We start from the raw sequence: 21270 nt of genomic DNA on the forward strand, positions 1-21270 counted from the left end.
CTGTTAAGCATCTATGGAAGTAAATTTATAATAACATATAACCCCTAGCTTGCAAGATAATCTCAGTTATATTTGTCTTTTCCCCCCCTCTTTGTCATGAAGCTGTTCAGCGATTTATTATAGTATGTTGATTACCTACAGGCCTGACTCTTTTCCCAGCGTAAATATTCCATAACCAGGAGGAGCACCTTTAAGTTAAACTAATGAAAGGCCCTATTCTCCCTTTGCCTCCCTCCACTTTTTTCAAATATTTATTGAATATCTACTATGCACTGAGCAGTATGTTACTTGCTGAGGATATAAAGACAATTTCTGCTTTCAAAGAATGTAGGAGAGATAGATAATTATAATAATAAAAGTAAATATGTGATTGTAATAAAGGTGATATGTGCCTCTATGTAGAGGCATATTCAGGGTGACATTGGAGAACAGGAGTGGGGTGCCTAAGTCAGTTTTAAGTGTAGAAAAGTAGATGTTTAAACAAGACTTCCTGGAAGTGACACATAAACTGAGTTTTTATTTATTTATTATTATTATTTTTAATCCTCACCTGAGGGCATTTTTCCATTGCTTTTCAGAGAGAGTAGAAGAGGGAGAGGGGGAGAGAGAGCGACAAGTACTAAGACTATACACAGCAGGTATGGGAGAGTGGTGAGAAGAGACCAGACGGAAAGATAGGCATTGGGCCCAGTCTTGAAGGAGTTTTTGGTTAGATGTGAAGAACACTTAAATTTGTGGTGTTCTAAAGGTCACTGTGTCATCACTGTTGAGAATAGATTAGAAGGGGACAAAGCTGGAGACAGGTAGCAAGAAATTATTACTGCTCCAAACACACGCAGGAGGATGTGAAATTTGAAAGCTGTGTTCCACAAACAGTTCTGTCAGACCAGAGGATTTAGAAAACTGTTTAAAGAGATATGGAAGACTTTTTACCCCAAGTGAACAAATCCCAGAAGAATCACTGTAGCCCTTTAGCTTTCTTCTTTTTAAGTCAGTGCAACAAGCTGGTAGTCAGCTCCTCTTTGGATTTTAGAATAGGTGGTATTCTGAAGGCTTTTGGTTCCCGGGCCTGGAAACAAGGCAAGTATGGGTACAATGTTTAATAGCTAATTGGGCACTGTTTAATTTAGGGTTTTTTCAATAAAAGAAATTATTTTCAGGCTGGGAAAAAAATCAGATTTGCATCTTGAAGAGTGTTTGTGTGTGTGTGTGTGTGTGTGTGTGTGTGTGTGTGTGTGTGGTTTAATCCTCATCTGAGGATATTTTTTATTGATTTTAGAGAGAAGAGCGGGGAGAGAGAAACATCAATGTGAGAGAGAAACATCGATTGGTTGCCTCCCGTACGTGCCCTGACCAGGGATCAAACCCACAACCTTTTGGTACACGGGCTTACACTCCAATGAAGTGAGCTACCCGGCCAGGGTGCATCTTAAAGGGTTTTATTTGGTGACTACATTTTTTCAGTCTCAGTAGCACAAAGATGTGCTTTTCAGAAAAGTGAAACTAGGATTGAGCTAGTTGCTTTAGCATAGACAGGTGAGCAAAGGCACAGGTTGTCCATATTTTCTCTCACCTCACTAGATTGTTTTCCTAGAGTGTTAATGTGTTTCACTGTTACTTTTTAAAACAAGATTTAGAAGGGTATATATAATCCAAAACATAATTTCTCTTTGAACTTAGAAACTATATACATAAGTGTCCCCCCCCCCATCCCCCACCCCCCACCCCCCGTGCTTCATCTTCTAGGTGTGAAAGACTGAGGGTTTTGAGGGAAGGGAATGGTACAAAAGAGGTGGCTATTTCATACATGGAAAGCAAAAAATAAGGTGAATTTGAATTACTGGCTAGAGCAAAATCGATAGAAATACCCTTCATGTAGTCATCCTTGGTTCTTTTGCAGGAATTACTGTTGACTCATAGTGTAATCAGGTGTTCATTACTGAGAATTTTTATTTAGTAGAAGATGGTTATATTCTCCTGCACATATACCAGAAAGGAATGTGTAAGGAGATTCCTTGTTAGAAAGTTTTGAATAATGTTTACAAAGAGCTATCATCGGGCATTTATTGTATTCCCACTGGATATGTGGCTGAGTGTTGTTAATATTTATATTTCTTTCTCACTTACTTAATGTGAAATTAAGGGCCAGATGAGTCGCAAAGAGTTATGAAAGAGGAGGAAGGAGAGAAGTGGCAGTGGCTAATAGTCATCTCTGAGTCACCAGCAGTGAATGCCACCTTACTGGAGAACATTACTTGATTTCTCACTGGTTAGTTTCGACACATCATTGATATCTCTGGTTCCTTAATAGAGGCCAATTAGGATTTAGTTTTTATGAATGTCTTGTGATTTTATAAAGTATGTTTTCCTTTAAGATTAAGACTGTTAATCACTTTTATTGTAACTACCTAAAATCTACCTTCAACTCATGAAAAAGTACAATTTTGAATAGGAAGTATATTATTAAATGGGTGGCCAGTAAGATGGGGGTTGTTCGATTGATAACAAATGGATATAATTCTCAGTCCATCTGTAAATTGAAATAAAAACCATTATTCTTCCTTAGACTTTAAGTTGTTATTAACAGTCAAAGACTTTAACTGAGTTGGTAGAAAAAGCAGTAATTCAGTTACTAAAGAAAGAGTATAAACAGCTCAGAAGTTTGAAAGGAAACTTTTTTTAAAAAATTTTTTTAAAATAAGGAAACTTTTTTTAACTCTCAAGGTTCCTTCAGGTATAGTAGTTGGTGCCATGGAAAACAGGTACCACATGCTGATGAAACGTGGAGTTGGTGCTTTGAAATATTTTGTTTTGTCATTACTGAAAGACTTCTGTGTGCTTTAAAACTCCTGTAGGTTCAGCATGTCCAACAGAACTTTTGCAGTAATGGGAATGTTCTATATCTGCACTGTCCAGTGTGGCTATTGAGCACTTGACATGTGGCTAGCACAACTGAGAAACTGAATTGCACATTGTATTTAATATAAACATTAAATATTAATATGAATGTAAATAATCATATGTAGTTAGTGACCATAGTATTGGACAGTGTTGACCATAGTATTAAACATTTTAAATAGTTGAGAACTGAGCAGCATATTTGATAATCATGTCATTAAAATATATTATAGTATAATTAATACTTATTTTTAGTACATTTGGAAATGTCGCTTTTTATTTTGCATCAGTTAAAACTGAAGGAATGCCCTGACTGGTGTGGCTCTGTTGGTTGGGCACTATCCTGTGCACCAGAGGGTTGCTGGTTTGATTCCCTATCAGGGTACATGCCAGGGTTGCAGGTTTGATCCTCAGTGGAGGACGTGCCAGAGGCTGCTGATCGATATTTGATGTTTCTCTCCCCCCCTGCCCTCTCTGCCCTTGCTCTCTCTCTAAATATCAGTAAAAACAAATTTTTAAAAATATGTTTTTATTGATTTCAGAGAGAGAAAAGGAGAGGGAGAGAGAGATAGAAACATCAATGATGAGAGTCATTGATTGGCTGCCTCCTGCATGCCCACTACTGGGGATCAAGCCCGAAACCCCAGCATGTGCCCCAACCGGGAATCAAACTATGGTCTCCTGGTTCATGGGTTGACACTCACATTGAGAGATGCTGGCTGGGCAATAAAAAATATTTTTAAAAAAACAAATGAAGAAACCATAGTATTAGGAAGATGACAGAGAAAGTTAATTGAGGAGTTTGTTGTTTACTTAAGGTCTTTTTATATAGTCATCTTCCCAATAAGGCCCTTCTGCACACACAATTTATAATTCAGCATTCTCTCTATTTCTCTTTTCTGAATAATTTTTTCTATAGCACTTATCACCATCTAACATACTAGAAAGAAGGTGGCCCCCCCCCCCCCCCCCCCCCCCGCATTGTATTCACTGCTATGTCCTGGAACAATACCTGATACTTCAGAGGTGCTCAGGAAATATTGGTGGAATGAATAAATGAGACTTGTGGTTTCCTGATAATGACAATCCATTTCATTAAACATTATTTAGCATCCTATGACAAGTATTAAGTTAGCTTAGTATGTACTATGGCCACTTCTCTTTTCCATAATAGAATATTTCTTGGAGCCATTATTTGAACCAGATCATTGAACTGATTAAATTGTTAGTTTGACTCTGCCATAGAATTTCAGAACCAGAGGGAGTTTGGCAGTAATTTGATTCAGCTGCCCAATCCCACATAGTGGTCTGAAGCTCAATCAATGTCATTTATATCTTACTCTCACCTCCCTTTTTCCCTCATCCCCACAACCTATAAATCTTTTTTGCTCAGTTATTTTTTTCATATCCTCCTATCTCCATTCAGCTAATTCTCACTTTCATCTAGGCCTACCTTTCCCACTTACTCTACTGTACTCTAAGGAACTTCCCAAATCTTTAACCCAACCATAGAAAAACCCTTTTGTTTTTCTTAACTGAAACTTTCCTGTTTAATATAATTTTTTATAACTCTGTCCTCAGTTCTAGAAGCATCTCCTGACCTCTAGGACATCTATAAGAACTTACTGTCTTTAAAACAAAAACTTAAGAGAAAGTAAAAAGGCAGTGCCAATTTCCTAGCCTAAGTTCTTTCATTCCATGGAGGTGAAAGCAGCCCTGCCTGCAGAATTTCAGTTTCTTTCTCCCATGAACACAGATGAACATATTGTAGGCTTGTAAACATATACAGTACTTCATGCCTGTCATACATGTATATAGCCACTGTCACATAAAGGCATATGAGAACCTCCCATTTTTCCTAAAGAACTGTGGTGTTTAAACTTACACTAATGTTGCCCTAGCCAGTTTTGCTCAGTGGTGAGAGCATCGGCTCACAGACTGAAGGGTCCCAGATTCGATTTTGACCAAGGGCATGTACCTCAGTTTCAGGCTCATCCCAGGCCCAGGTCCAGCCACGTGCAGGAGGCAATCAATCAGTCAGTGTGTCTCACATCAATGTTCCTCTCTCTCTCTCAAAAGCAATGGGGGGGGGGGGGGGGGGAAGCAATGGGGAAAAATATCCTTGAGTGAGGATTAAAAAAATAATAAATAAATAAACAAATAAACTGGTGTTTAAACTTAAACATTTGGGAGGGGGGATTCATTTACATAAAGACTCTAAGTGGCCCTGGCTGGGTGGCTTTGTTGGTTGGAGCGTCGTCCGGTGCACTGAAAGGTTGTGGGTTCGATCCCCAGTCCGGACACATACAGAAGGCAACCAATCGATGTTTCTCTCACATCAATGTTATTTTCTCTCTCTTTCCCTTCCTTTCTCTCTAAAAATCAACAAAACATACCCTTGGATGAGGATTACAAAGAAAAAAAAGAATCTAAGTGGGATGAGAGGGAGCCAAGTGTATTAAGCACCTTCAGTCATTAGACTCTGTAGAGAGTCACTTATTTAATCCTCACGACAACTCTATGAATAATTATCTCTATTTTACAGATGTAGAAATTGAGGCTCATCTAAGTAATTTGTTCAGGGTCACTTAATCAGTAAGTGTGGAAAGCTGAAATTTTACATAGTTACATGTGACTCCAAAGCCTCTTCTTTCTTCCATTGGCAAGCCATGTTGCCTGCTGGAAGTATTTGATATAGAATAGGAGACAGGTGTGTTTGTTTTTGCATCCAGTGAGCCAGCCACAGAAAGAAACCAGTGTTATTTGGGGTAAGTGGATGAGCATCTGGTGATGTTGCTTGCCCTGCATTAACCTTAACTTTCTCTGTTTCAGCCTATTCTTCAGGCTAGTTCACATGAAGTACAAATGCTTTCTGCTGAGTATCTTGAGCCTAACAGTAGTGATTACATGAGGTTTTATGTAAATATTCACCTGACAAATTAGTCTCCTTTGAAAGCTACTACTTGCAAAGCAGTAAATTCTCAGAAACAATCATGAGCATGCCATTTCCCCCACAAAAGTGAGATCTCACAGCAATCTCAGGGTTGTTTGGGATGATGGATAGTCCATGGTCTCTACATTTCTTCCAGCTTCCATCTGTAGCACTTTTCATCTTAATTGTCTTTTCTTACTAGATTCTTTTTTTTTTTTTTTTTTTTTTTAATATATCTTTATTGATTTCAGAGAGAGGAAAGGAGAGGGAGAGAGAGAGACAGAAACATCAATGATGAGAAAGTCATTGATCGGCTGCAGCCCGCAACCCGGGCATGTGCCCTGACCGGGAATCGAACGCTGATCGCTTGGATCCTAGGTCGACGCTTTAACCACTGAGCCACGCCCGGCCGGGCGTTTTCTTACTAGATTCTTTTGAGTAAAGCTTAAAATTGAAGAATGCTGTTTCTTCCCTTCTACTCAAGGTTAATAAATACTTGCCGTGTTCACACTGTGCATTAAGTCGTGCCAAAGGTTGAGGGTTTAAGGATAAATACATCATGGTCCCTGCCCAGGAGGTGTTTCTAGCCTATTAGAAAAGTCTGGCCCAGCCAGGTGTGGCTCAGCGGTTAAGCGTTGACCTGGGATCCAGGCTTTCAGGGTTCGATTCCCGGTCAGGGCACATGCCCGGGTTGCGGGCTCGATCAATGACTCTCTCATCATTGATGTTTCTGTCTCTCTCTCTCTCTCTCCCTCTCCTTTCCTCTCTCTGACATCAATAAACATATATTTAAAAAAAAAAAAAAAAAGTCTGAAGATCACTGTAATTCAGGGTGCACAGTGTACAGTACAATCAGTCATGACCAGCGCTTTACCTCTCCAGTCTTATCTCTTGGTGCTTGTTCCTTCTTCTCACCTCTATCATCCCTTCTATTATTGACTCTTTCAGTTTAGATCTCACTTCTTTCAAGATATTTTCTCTGACCTCTCAGGACAAAGCTAGATGCCCACACCCCAACAATATGTGTTTGCATAGTACCTAAGTACTCACCATGTTCTATTGTAGGTCCTGTTTACTTGGACTATAAGCATGTAAGGGCAAACACTGTTGTTTTTAGCACCAACACTTTGCTGGGCTCATAACCAGTGATTAGTAAATTTTTATTGGAATTCTGCTTGAGTGACTAAGGAAGGGTTTATTATAATGGAAGTGACATTTGAGCCAGTCCTTAAAGGATGGGTAGGAGTTTCCTACATGGACCTGGGAAAGAAATTTCAGGCCAAGGGAACAATTTATACAAATAGATGAGACCATGAAGAGTTTACAAGTGACTAGTCTAATTTCCACATGGATTTTAGACACAGGTTATTAGTTATAGGATATCTCCTATAGCTATCCAGAGTCAGCTAGATTAGAGAGTTAGGTCATGGGGTAAAGAATAGGAAATTGCTCCTTCCCCAATTATAAATCCAGAAGTTGAAAATTAGTCTTTTATTTGAATATGTATCTGTGTGACCTAATAATAATTTCTGGTGGTCAACTTTTTCTAGAGGAAAGTCACTTTTCCTAACCTTCCACTAGAGCTCACCTTCTTGAGACATCTCAGGCCATAAGAGAGTAGTATGCTGAATTAAGCTGAGGGAGATGTGATTAAAATAACTAAAAGCTTAATCTTCTAGGTAATCCAATTTATATTGGTACTTTAGCATAAAGCACATTTAAATAAAAGTGTTATACTCTCCTGATTGATCTTGTAAACTGTTTACTGAAAATATAAAGCATGTTTTCATATTAGTGTATGATATGATGTGCTTGACCACAGAAAGTTTTGGAGTTGTAAACATCGCTAAAGGTTCTGAGTGCTCAGCTCTTCATAGGTTACATGCAGTGTTTACAAATAGTTCTTTAATAAAACCAGGGCTTCAAGTGCTGTCTAAATCTAAGCTGTAGTTTACATTCCTTTACCTGTTAACCTTTATTTTTATAAGGCCTTGCTTGCTCTTTCCCTAAATAAAATAGGAAGAGATTCATAAATTTTTATCTGTTATCTCTCCCATTCTCTCTTTTTTTTTTTTTAAATATATCTTTATTGATTTCAGAGAGAGGAAGGGAGAGGGAGAGAGAGAGAGAAACATCAATGATGAGAGTCATTGATCGGCTGCCTCCTGCAGGCCCCTGACTGAGGATCGAACCCCCAACCCGGGCATGTGCCCTCACCGGGAATCGAACCCCTATCACCTGGATCCTAGGTCGACACTCAACCGCTGAGCCATGCCCAGCCGGGCTCCCATTCTCTTTTTAAAGAGAGCATCTTTTATTAGGTGACAAGAATAGTTGTGTACTTCTTATAAAGTTAAAATGAGACTTCCCTTTGCATTTCTAAAATATAATGCATAGAAAACTAGAATGAATTCAAGGCTTTGATCATTAAATTTTATTTTTTAATTTTTATTTTTTTTGATCGTTAAATTTTAAAGCCATCAATGGGCCAGTATCTTCCTCTCTCTCTGCTTGCCTGCTTTTCCCTATTGGCACAAAGTAAATATTATTAGTCAAGGAACATTTTTTGGCTTGGTACATAGGCAACAGACTTTTTGAGAGATTTCTTATTGCAGAATACGGACTTCCTGGGGAAAGGAATACATCTTAAGGAAGTAAATATTTCCTTGACTGTTTATACAAAAGCTGAAGTGAGTCCTGGATTTAGAATCAAGAGACTTGGGTTTTAGCCCTGGCTCTAAGCAAGGCATTTAACCTATCAGCTTTCTTCTTCTGTAATGGTCACTAAGAATCTTGTCATTCTTTTATCTTTAAGTTTTACTGCCACCTTCTCAGTAACCTAAAATCAGCCTTGAGCCAATCCAAGATAGACATTTAAATTTGGCAGGTGGTAAAAAGCAGCTATATACCAGGTTCCATAAATCTATCTGTTCTACTCTTGTTGGCCCTGTCAATATAGATTCTACAGTGCTGTTTCTGGGTGGGTGGGTGGGTGGGTGTGTGTGTGTGTGTGTGTGTGTGTGTGGGTGGGTGTGTGTAATATGCCTGATTTAAACTTACTGATGGTAATATCTTTGCCTGGACTGTTCGATCTGCTTGATGTTTCTGTATACCAACCCTGATTGTGTTTATACTTCCTCCTTGGCCTGCATCTTCCAATTTGCTCTTTGGATTCATGATACAAAAATGTCATCTTCTTCCGTTCCTGACTAACCTCTTTGTAATGACTAAGTTTTTTGTCATGTATCATTATCTGGCTGCTCTTGACCTGGCCTCTCCTTTCTTGTTTGTGTTTTCTTTTCTTTTGTTTTGTTTTCTGTAAGAACTGTGATCATTATTGCTAGCAATTGAGAGCTTCTTATGTGCCGGGCACATTATAAAGGGCTTTTTAAATATTCATGTCATTTCATCCCTACAGCTGCCCTGTACAGTTTAGTATTGTATTGTCCATTTACAGATTAGAGCCCGGCTGGGCGTGGCTCAGCGGTTGAGCATCGACCTAGGATCCAGGCCATTGGGGTTCGATTCCCGGTCAGGGCACATGCCCGGTTGCAGGCTTGATCAATGACTCTCATCATTGATGTTTCTATCTCTCTTTTTCCCTCTCCTTTCCTCTCTCTGTAATCAATAAAGATTTTTTTTTTTTAAGTGTTTAAAAAAAAAAAAATTAGAAAACCGAGGCTCAGGTAAGTGAAATAACTTGCCTAGTGTTACCACCGAGTGATAGATCTGAAATTAAATTTTCATTTGCCTCCAAAGCTCATCCTCTTAAGCAGTATGCTGTATTATCTTCATGTTGATGGTGGTGATGATAACTGTCATATGTTGAATAGCTACTGGGTGTTGGGCAATTCATTTGCCACCTTTTGCCTCCCCTATTTTACAGAAGTGGGAACTGCTATTGTCTATGTTCCACTTTTAGGCTAATAAATATAAGTGCCAGGGTTCAATGGTATTGGACATTCTTACATTGGAGCATTCTTTCGATGTATTTTTCCTTTTACTCTGTTTCCTATATTAATGGTCAGTATCGTCATGTTTTTCTGACTACTAACAGTATTAACAATTAAATGTTGCCTGAGTATTTCTACACTTTTTTTCTTACTGATTCCTTAGCATTGTTGTTTTCTTATTTGTTACCTTTGCTGTTTTTTTTCTCTGTATCAAAGCAGATAATGGGGGGAAAGGAGAATGTGCTAGGAAAGGCAAAAGAAAAGTCCAGATACTAGAAATCTTTCTGTGATCTAAGTTTGGAGAACAAAGAGTTAAACTAAAAGCTCTGTGTTGTGGGTAGCTGTCATTTGTTGAAGGAATACTAGGGCTTCAGCACTTAAAAACTTGGTGATGTAAAACATGGGATTTGACCTCACTAGCTTTAGTTTCCTTTTCTGATAATAAGGTAAATAATATATTCTTCACAACACATGGTTAGTTGTGGTGATGGTTAAGTGAAATAACCAGTGTAAAACTCCTTAATATAATCCTCAAATTGTTAGTTCCCCATTTTACCTTCAAGTGTTAGTGAAATAATCCAGAGCATGTGGCCAGACACTGGTAAGTTTGTGTTATGTGTGGTTTTTTTTACATTTCGAAAATTTAGTGTAAGCATACACAGGCATGTGTATAAATAAAAATTCATCAAGTTGCAGTCTTAATGTTGATGGATTTGCCTATATGTAAGTTAGTTATCTCTCAATGAAAATGAAAAATCAGTATGCAGGCTAGACTTTGGTTGCTGCATGTGGTTAGCTGATATTTCCATGTATTATACCCAACATGTGGGACTACTTCCTTGTAGTCCTCAAGATCAAATATGGTTATTGAGCTTTAGCAAAAAGAGAAATATTGTATAATACCTTCCAAATATTTATTTCAAGTTTATTATCTTAGTAGTCAAAATTTTCAGAAATATTTCTTTTTATTTTTAGAAAAGTCATACTCAATCCTAAAATAATGTTCCTAATGTTATTAATTGCAAGTATGTAGATCTCATCCTGCTTTGGGTATGCCACTCAGAGGTAGGACATACAATTTTAGAGCAAGCAGGGAAATGTGAGAATAGTCTGATACTTTTTAGGCAAGCCTATATCTAAAACATATCTTTGAATGGATGTCTGCTTCCATTAGCCTGCTACGCAAAACACTGATGGTTTTTTGTGTGATTACATTTACAAGTTCTTTGGTAGACTCTTGAGCAAGCTCCCTTTCTTTTATGTCTAAAGCCTGGAGAGCAGGAACCAAGCTCAATATCAGGAAAAGTAGGTGTGGACTCTTAGGGCTGTGCCGCTCAGCAGCTAGAATGTGGTTGGCAGTCTCCTCCCCTTCCTGCACTTCTGCTCTTCACAGTGTGCACCCTGGAATGACAGGCATTCCTGTGTGAAGAGAGCCAGCGTGAAGACGCACTTATAAGAACCTCAAGTGCCCGGGCCGGGATACAGGGAAAGAGAAACTCCGGCAGATTGACCTCATGCCATTTCCTGATGTTTGGCAGTGACACTGAGAGAGGAATGCGCGTCCCCTCCTTATGTGGATTTATCTTTTAAGAAAAGTTCGCTTTGGTCCGGGACAGTTTGTTGTCGTGAGATACATCAGACAATATAATCATGGGGCAAGCTGATGTCTCCAGACCGGTAAATCCAGATGCAATTGGTGAGTAATAAAAGGCAAAGAAATAAAATCTTGACAGACAAGGCAGATCTACAGGTGAAGTTGAATATTTTACAGGGATTTAAATGTAAGGATTTTGATGTTTATAACTTTGGGACGTTTATAACTTTGTGAAGAACAAATGAAAGCATGCCAGTTATTTTTCACTTAGTTGTATTAATCTACCACACATAGTTTTGTTTTACTTGGTCCCTTTGGAGTTTTTTTATATAATATTGCTAGGAAACCATCTGTTAATTTCTTAACCTTTGCAGAAGTGCTACAGAAACTCATATTTAGAATCCAGTGGTGTTTTGCTAGTATTTTTCAGGGCTTTGGCATTTGATAGATGTATGTGGTGTAGAACTAGAACTGTTGACTTCTATAAACAGGACCTTTTTAAAGAATTGACTTAATTTTTAGACTCAGTTATACAATTTCCAAGTAAGTCTCAGGCTTTTTCCATTGTGCTGGTGTTTCCATTTCTCATGAGGCAACACTTTGGTATAAATATTTCTGAAGTCAGAGCTTTACATTTGAAGTGTTATTATCGCAGAGATAGCTAGAGATCAGGCTGATTATTGTTAAGGGTAGCTCAGAGTTTCAAAGCTTTTAAGTGAAGTAGAAGTCCATTGTTACTGAAGACTCATTTTCCCAAACTTCTGGTGTTTTATATAAGGAGAAGATGGAAAGGTGAGAAAAATAGTTTTAAACGGATGTTCCTTAAAGGGTTGTTAAATATAAGCAAAGTGGGGAAAATACTGTGAATCATTTCTTGACAATCTATTTTTAAAAAAGATTTATACCTTCTCTTTGAATTAGAAAGCAAGAGAAAACATGTTCAGTCCTAGGCTGCTTTTTTTTTCAGAAATGAAAACTGTTGGTGACTATAAAGAAAAGTATAAAAGTGTGGGAACACAGGTAACACTCCCAAATGTCTCATGATTTCGTGTGATTTAGTTTCTAAAGATATGTTTTCTCCTGAGAACTTGTTAGATGAAATTCCTACAAAGTGTTTTTCATGTTTTAATGAACCTGAGGCACATGGATTGCAAAGTGAGTCATTGAGCAATAGATTTTTAACATCAAAGTCAGGACTTGACTCACTTTACCTTCCTTGATCACCAGAGCTGGGTCCGTATCAATTCACTAACTCACTTTGGGGAAAAAAAAGTTTTATAAATGAAAAAAAGGTGTAGAGAAAAATATAAAGCTCCCTCTGGGGCCACTACCTAACTTTAGAAATGAAATTTAAAACAGAGATATGTCCCACCCCACCTTAGCCCTTTCTCTGTGTCCACATTCCCTTATGATGATATTTTGAGTCTTTGCTCTCAGAGATAACTACTCTCCAGAATTTGGTAACATTAATTTTGGACTACTAAATTCTCCTGTGATTTCTACTTCAAAGATTAGTTTTTTATTAACAAGTATATTAAAGACCTAAATAGTGCTAGGCATTTATCTGTAAGGTAGAAATGAGAGGTCTTTGAAAAGCAAGAAATGGGTAAGCAGGTATAACTTAATGATGGGTGCTGATATTTATGAAGAATGCCCATCTAACATCTATATACTATATAAAAAAATTCATCTGAGTAGACAAAGTTTGATATTTCTTATGCTACTAAAGAAAAGTGAGAATAAAATTAATCAGTTTTTCTAACTACCAGGTATCTCTAATAAGAGACCTATACAGAAGAAATAGAAATCACTCAGGTACCTAACTAAAATTTTTATGTTCTCTCTAGATTTAATTTGGGGATCTTATTTCCTATTACATAGATAATTTCTAGGTGACTATATACTGTTTTAATGGGCAGACTCTGTTTATATTATTTGTAATTCAGTATATATTCTATTTGAGCAAATCAGGCCTGGGTCATAAAGGCTTAACATTGACAACTTTGGTGACTTACACCATTGTTTTAAAGGCTTTTACCAAACATAACAATTTTTAATGAAATTAAAAAAGCATTTCAATGGGTAAGGTTTCCAAAAAGTCTTACCAGATTCTTTGAAAGGATATATATCCAAAGTAAATTAAGACAGAAATAATTTGTTTATGGTTCTAGGCCTATAATATAGTAGTAAGCTTTGAGCTTTAAAATTGATGGTACTAGTTTTGGGCAAGCCAAGTGATGTAAAATAAGTTACTGAATATATTGAATTGATTTATTATGTTCAAGGCAATGTGAATGTTATAGTAGGCCCTGTAAAGGTATAACTCATGTCTATATCCTTAAGAAATTTGCTTTCTAGTTGAGAATTTTAAATATTAAAAGAAAATTTTAAAATATTTATAAATTTTTTTGAGATAAGACATATTTCTTTTTCTACGTTAATTGACTCCCTTGACTTACGATGGACGTCCAGAGCTGTTAACCAAGAAGAGTCTGCTTTCAAACAAATAACCTTTGTCTGAGACTCATAGCAAATTTATAAGCTGTTATAAATTTGATCCTATGGTAAAAACTAGAGTTTTTACCATAGGATCTTTCTAACAACTGGTGAACTAATTGAGTATTGGACTGCTGAGTAGGAATTTATGCTGCAGTATAATAAGTATCCTCAGCAGTTCATATTTTAAAAATTATCCTTAAGTGAAATATGTCCATAGGAGAAAGTCTGTAGATTTACTCAAATAAAATTTTCAAATAATACTTTGTATTTCTTGATCAACATAAAAGCTGTTTCTGTGTTTACTGGAATTCTTTACTTTGCATCATATTAAAACAACCAGCTAATTAATTAGCACATGTCCTTAAATTAGGCAGAAGACCAAAGAATTTAATAAGCTCTCCCCAACCATTTAGTCTGGAATTTTCCTTCTCTTTGCCTTTCCATTTCCTGTCTCTAGTTTTTTTCTTTTCTTCTTTTTTGACTCTTCACATTCCTTTTATTCATTCATTAGCCTCTTTTTTCTACTTTTCTTCTACATAGGAATTTATTGTTTTAAAGGATATTGTATTGTAACATTTCCTCTTACCTGTATTCCTTTTTCCATTGTTACTTGATTCATTTTGCTCTGAAATCTCTATATGATAATGGGAGTAGTTCTAGGAATGATGATTTAGAAATATTTTGTAATTTGGAGACAAAATTAGCAAGGAGATTGCTGGATGAACAAAATTTAATGTAGTTATATAACATTAACATAGGAATAAATAATAGATGGGTTAATTGAAAATAAACTTCATAGGACTTTAAAGACAAACACTTGGCATTATTTAGTAATCGGAATTATCAGAGACATTTCTCATACCTATCTAGGTCTAACAGTAAATGCTTTTTTTCTGAGAAAGAAGGAGCAGGTGTACTTTGTGCATGAAATCCAGGAATGAGGAGGAATCGATAATATAAGAGTCTGTGGCGGACTCCTTATAGGATTTTCTGTTTTCAAAAGTGGAATACCAGTCAGAAATTATTGTCCCCTCTTTCTGCTCCGTTGGATTTTCTGAATAACCTACTGTCACAACACTGTATCCCTCTTTCTACTTGCAAGTAAACTTTAGAAAGTTTAAGTTTTGGGTTTTTTTTTTAATGAGAATATATTATGTTCTGGCACCTCACTATAAAAACTTACTTTCACCCTGGCCAATGTGGCTCAGTTGGTTGGAGTGTCATCCTGTACACCAGAAGGTGACGGACTCTATTCCCAGTCAGGGCACATACCCAGGTTGTGGCTTCAATCCCCAGCTGGGGCATGTGCAGGAGGCAACTTATCGATGTTTCTCTCTTACATTGATGTTTCTCCTTCTCCCTTCCTTCTTCTCTAAAATCAATTTAAAAAGAAAAACAAAACACTTAATCTTTAACTTGGAATTTTTATTTAAAAAGTGTATATATCAAGTTGCCAAGGGTGAAGCAGCATTACTTCTTGATGCAGTCATAGCCAGAAAACTATATTTTCCCAGAGTTTGAATCTCAGACCTAATTCTACCTGCAAGTACATTACATAGAGAGACCTTTTCCCTAACTATCAACTCTTTTTATTTCCCAAAGGTCAGAACTGTGTATGCAGTACTTCCAAGGAAGGTTATGGGCCTGTACTAGACAAAGCCTGCTTTGTTCATTAGTGACAGCTTTTGCTTTCTGTAATTATGTTGAAGTTTTCTAAAAGTTCTTTAAATCCAATAATTTTTTTTAGAAGGCAAAAAGGAGTAAGTATAATAGTGTAAGTACTGTAAATTAATGTTCTCCATTTACAAAGTTCTGATGCTCTTAAAATGCCTGGATAAAAGCAAGCTCTGTTACAAGCTAGATAGGCATTAAAGATAAATAAACAGACAAAACCATTAGATTATAAATAGAATGAAACACAAAATATGTAAGTCAAGTCATTATACTGTACACCTTAAACTTAAATAAAGGTAATTGGCACCTCTTAATAATGGAGTGTGCATTTTATTGCACAAAACTATAGATTTTTAAATTTTGGACACATAACTGATTATAATATAAGTTTCATGGGTAAAATGCAACTTTATACACTTTAAATCTAGATATTTTTTAAAACCCAATAAGGTGTAAGAAATAGAGGTAGAACTAAAACCCAGTAATTTTGTTGCTTATTACCAAACCTAGTGAAAGGGAGAGGGTAGTGAAGGCTATGTTGAAAAGTAAGTTTTCTTTTTAAAAAAAAACACACATATCTTTATTGATTTCAGAGAGAGGAAAGGAGGGGGAGAAAGAGAGAGAGAAACATCAATGATGAGAGAGTCATTGATCGGCTGCCTAGCTCACAACCCAGGCATGTGCCCTGACTGGGAATCAAACCCTGATCTTCTGGATCCTAGGTCGATGCTCAACCGCTGAGCCACGCCCAGCCGGGTGAAAACTAAGTTTTCTATTGACTCCAATTGCCTTTACCTTACTTTGCCTTCCAACATGGATGATTAAAATTGGTTGTAGTACAGATTCTAAAATGAACACTATCTTTGACCTAGGGCTTATTGTTGAGCCCTGTTTTATCCCTTATTTCTAGGAGGCAATGTAGATATAGTAATGTATCTAGCGCAAATAATTAATGAAAACTTTATGTGAAGATGAAAAATGCTAAGTAAATTTTAATACTATACATTTATTTAAAAAACACCTTAGAAATTCACCTGGAACAACTAAACTTGAACTAAAAAACTTGAAGTAAATGTTGGCCAGAGCCCTAGCCATTTGGCTCAGTGGTTAGAGCGTTGGTCCACGGACTGAAGGGTCCCAGGTTTGATTCAGACCAAGGACACCTACCTCCGTTGCAGGCTCGATCCCCAGCCCTGGTCAGGGCCCATGTGGGAAGCAACCAGTCGATGTGTCACTCTCACACCCATGTACCTCTCTCTGTCTCCCTCTCTTCCCCCTCTCCCCGCTCTCCCCCTCTACCCCTTTCCCCCTCCTTCCCCCCTCTTCCCCTCCCCCCTCCCCCTTCCACTCTCTCTGAGAAGCAATGGAAAAAATATCCCAGGCCCAGGTCAGGGTATGTGCAGGAGGCAACCAGTTGATGGGTCTCTCTCACATCGATGTTTCTCTCTCTCCTTTCCACTCTCTCTGAAAAGCAATGAAAAAAATATCCTTGGCTGAGGATTAAAAAAAAAAATGCTGGCCAGAAAACCTGGGGGTTGAAAAAAGAAACTACTAAAACTGCATAATACATGACATAAGAAACCATCCTGTGAAATGTGAGGTGCTACAACTTGAATGAGTAGTTTAAATGCCAGGGCATAGTTTCAGGGTACTACTCAAACCGGGAAATTCTAAACTCTAATTTGATTAGTTATCTTCCTCTCCCAGCCTCCACCCCCTCCAGAAAACATCAAGACCTCCAACTCTGTGACTTGCTTTTCTAGTGGCCTATAGCTGCATGACTCAAAGAAAAAGGTGTTTTCTTTGGAACACACAATCATAAAACTAAAGCCAGCATCCTACACTCCGCTTCCCGTCAAACAAAGGGAAACTCGGAGGGAAACTATGTTATGTTGGCTCTCACGGAAAGTACAGGGCCATAAGGCCATTTTAAATTTCATAGCTAGTTTAAACAGAAACAATGGAATATCCAAATGTGACTCCAAGCCTGTATTTCATGTCAAATTGGATATGGGAAGGAGATGGTCATAAAATCAGAATTGTTTAGAACAAATGGTTGATGTACAAATTTGCTTATGAACAGTTTCAGACTCACCTCTTACTGCCCTTTATTTATGAGGATAGAACAAATCCAAGGTAAAAAGAGGGATAATTTCTAGGTACTTGAGTATACTTTTTGTTGTATAATTTATTTGTTAGTTTCTCTTTCTTTCTATTACAGTTTTCTAAGTGATGGAATTGAATTTCCTTCCTGTCAGACAAAAATTTATAGTCAGAAACCTGAACTAGTGTACCAGTTTTAATGGATCCAAGAATGCTCCAGAGATTAGTAACTTCAGTTAGATTAGTCAGCCACTGCTCTCAAGGATTTATGCATACTTAAAACCCTTCACTCTATAGCTAGAAAGTTTACACCTAGTGAATTTAGATCACCTTTAAATTTGGTTTCTGACTCCTTTAGCACAAGATTGTATTCATGGTAAAAAAAAAAAAAGGGTGGTATATGTAAAGAATTCAGGACTAGAAAGTATTGTTTGGTTAACCCATATCTACTCACTTTAACATGGGTCACTACTCCACATACCAAAGAAATATATCCTTGAGTGGTTTAATTTGCTTACTATTTCAGACTGTGATTTTCATGTGGGAAATCATTTATTTTTATAGGAGCCTAATGTGTAGAAAGAATTGTTTTCTTTTGTATATTTATGTATATGCTGGACTTCATTTATTAACTGTGATGGTTTGAAAGCTCCCACCTCCCATTGTAAAAAGCAGATTTGTTTTTTTCCATTACAAAGGCCATACATGTTTATTGTAAAAAAATATATAGGAAGCTAGAAAAGAGAAACACAAGTCTCTTATAGTCCTATCACAATATATTTACATTTTGGTTTAGTTCTTTCATTGTTCTTTGTAACATATTTTAGCATAGTTTAAATAATGTGATATATAATTTACGTATATATTTATATTCTACTTTTAACCTAGAATTATTTCTCTAGAAACCATTTTAATGATTATATATGGTTTTATATAAATTTTTTAGTTTATTCATATACCTATTGTTGTACATTCAAACTCATTCCCAATGATTTACCACCCTAAATAACAACTATCAGAAATAACATCTTGCCCTGCTGGGCGTGGCTCAGTGGTTGAGCATCGACCTAGGATCCAGGAGATCGGGGTTCGATTCCCCGGTCAGGGCACATGCCCCAGTTGCAGGCTAGGCAGCCGATCAGTGACTCTCTCATCATTGATGTCTCTCTCTCTCCCTCTTCCTTTCCTCTCTCTGAAATCAATAAAGATATGTTTAAAAAAAAAAAAAAAAAATCTTTGGGAATCTTTTATTAGAGAAAATAATCTTAATTTATATAGAGTTAGAATTAAAATTTGAAAAATTATGTGCATGGCCCTAGCCACTATTATAGTTATAAATAATACCTAGTTATATAACAAAATAATATATGCCCAAATGGAATTTGATAGTGGGAGACCAATACCTGTTTCATAGACTCTTCAAAGTTGGATTTGGGCAGACTGCTGAATAGGTCTTTCCAATGAATTTTACCATTAGTCTATTTTCAATCTGCTACCTCCCCTTCTTGAAAATACTCTTGGACTTAAATAGGGAAGGCTTGACTGGCTGCCTCGCCACTGTCATTTAATTACTTGAAGATCCCACCTTTCCTATGTAGGACATTTGATGGAATCAAGTTTTTGTGATTTCCCTCTGGTGTCAACATAATGGATCTGGGGTGAAAAGAGATGATTTACTTCTTTCACTTTCCATTAGGAATGATTAATCTACTTCCTTTTTCTTTATTATTTTTTTCTGATATCTTTTATGCATGAGAACACTCCCTTGATTCAGAATTTATTTCTTTCAGGATGCACCTACCTAAGTGAAGAATGTGTGGGAAGAATTTTATCAACACTTTATTTTAATCAGTTATAGGTGTTGCTCTTGAATAATGGCTAAAAGTTGAGTTTCCAGAGCACTCCCAGACTAGTCTCCACCAAAAATGCCTAATAGTATGACTTCAGAGTTCTCTCCCACGTATGTTATCAACAACAAAGATGTGAATCCCATTTATATCACTTATGCTATGTGCAAATAGAAAGCATCCAAAGAATGAAACGTACAAAGAAAAGCAGTCCAATGGGGAGAACAGCCAATCAAATGACATTTATAAAGTGCTGAAATTAAATAAACAAAAAAACTCAACTCCCAACTGAAAATACTATACCCAGTACAAATATCCTTCAAAAATCATGAACTAAAGTTATCCTAGTTAGAAACACAGAATTGCAGAAAGAGATGAAGAGTACTTGAAAAAGCAAGTATGTAGGAAATATAAAATAATATTGTTTGTTAAAACAACAACAATAATGTTTTCTGTGTTTTATTGTTATGTGTATGTAGAAACACATGACAGTAACACAAAGAGCAAATAGAATTGAAATGTTGTAAAATTTTTGCATTGCTCCTTAAATAGTAAATGTACTAACTTAATGTAGATTGTAATATGTCAAGAATGAATAGGTTCTGGCTAGGTAGATCAGTTTGTTAGAGCATTGTCTCAATGTACTAAGGTTGTGAGTTTGATCCCAGTCAGGGAACATACAAAAAGCAACCAATGAATGCATAAATAAGTGGAACAACAAGTCAGTGTTTCTCTCTGTTTCTCTCTGTCCCCTTCTCTCCCCCCTTCTCTCTCAAACCAATAAATAAAAAAGAATACACAGAATGAGACAAATAGACAATAAAGAACAAAATGGTAGACCTAAGCCCAACTGTGTCAGTAAAAACATTACTATAAATGGACTAAACTCTCTAAAAGACAATTGTCAAGCTAAATAGAAAAACAAAATAAAGGCAAAAGTGTTAATAGAGTGATATGGGGCATTTCATGTTAAAAGTATCAAAGTATCAATTCAACAGGAAGATATAACTCTAAATTTGTATATATCTAATAACAGCTCTGAAGTATATCAAGCAAAGATTAATAGCACTAAAAAGAGAAAGAGACAAATCCACTTTCATTGGTAGAGATGTTCACATACCTCTCTCAGTAACTGGTAGAACAAACTGACTACAAATCAGAAAGGATGTTAATGATTTATACAATATGATTACCCAACTCAACCTAATTGGCATGTATAGAACACTACACTCAGTAATTGCTCAATACACTTTCTTTCCAAGTGTACATGGAACATATTGTATTATAAATCTGGAAAAAAATAACTGCAGACTTTTAATATTTTTTTAATATGTTTATTGATTTTTAGAGAGAGAGGAAGGGAGCGGGGAGAGAAAGAGAAATATCAGTTGGCTGCCTCCACGCCCCCTACCGGAGATCAAGCCCAAAACCTGGGCATGTGCCCTGACCGGAAATCAAAACAGCAACTTTCGGTTCACAGGACGACGCCCAACCAACTGAGCCACATTGGCCAGGGCTATATTGTTTATTTTTAATTTAAACTATATCTGAAACTAAGAAACACAGGGAAATCCTCACAATTCTTCTGTAGGAATACTATTTTGAGTAAGAAACACTGGAATGATGCCATGATTTTCTAGTTCATTTTTCTTCAACAAAGTATTAGGTGACAGGCATACATAGAATGTCTGTCTGTCTCTTTTAACATGGATCAGGTTTCCAGATCATCTGGGATTGGGTTTAATAAACCTGCCTGATCATAAGAATCAC

At 36.7% G+C, this 21270-nt stretch overlaps 1 long non-coding RNA gene across 1 annotated transcript in view; it reads left to right on the forward strand.

Moving 5' to 3' along the window:
* Nucleotides 1-13303, forward strand: part of LOC148092362 (uncharacterized) — a 36510-nt gene extending 23207 nt beyond the window's left edge. Inside the window, exon 3 of the long non-coding RNA XR_015715012.1 lies at nt 11177-13303. This is a non-coding gene — a long non-coding RNA (uncharacterized LOC148092362). The remainder of the gene's footprint in view (nt 1-11176) is intronic.
* Nucleotides 13304-21270: the final 7967 nt, after the last annotated feature.

The sequence above is a fragment of the Miniopterus natalensis genome, chromosome 9 (genome assembly GCF_054644295.1).
Source record: "Miniopterus natalensis isolate mMinNat1 chromosome 9, mMinNat1.hap1, whole genome shotgun sequence".
Taxonomy (NCBI): domain Eukaryota; kingdom Metazoa; phylum Chordata; class Mammalia; order Chiroptera; family Miniopteridae; genus Miniopterus; species Miniopterus natalensis.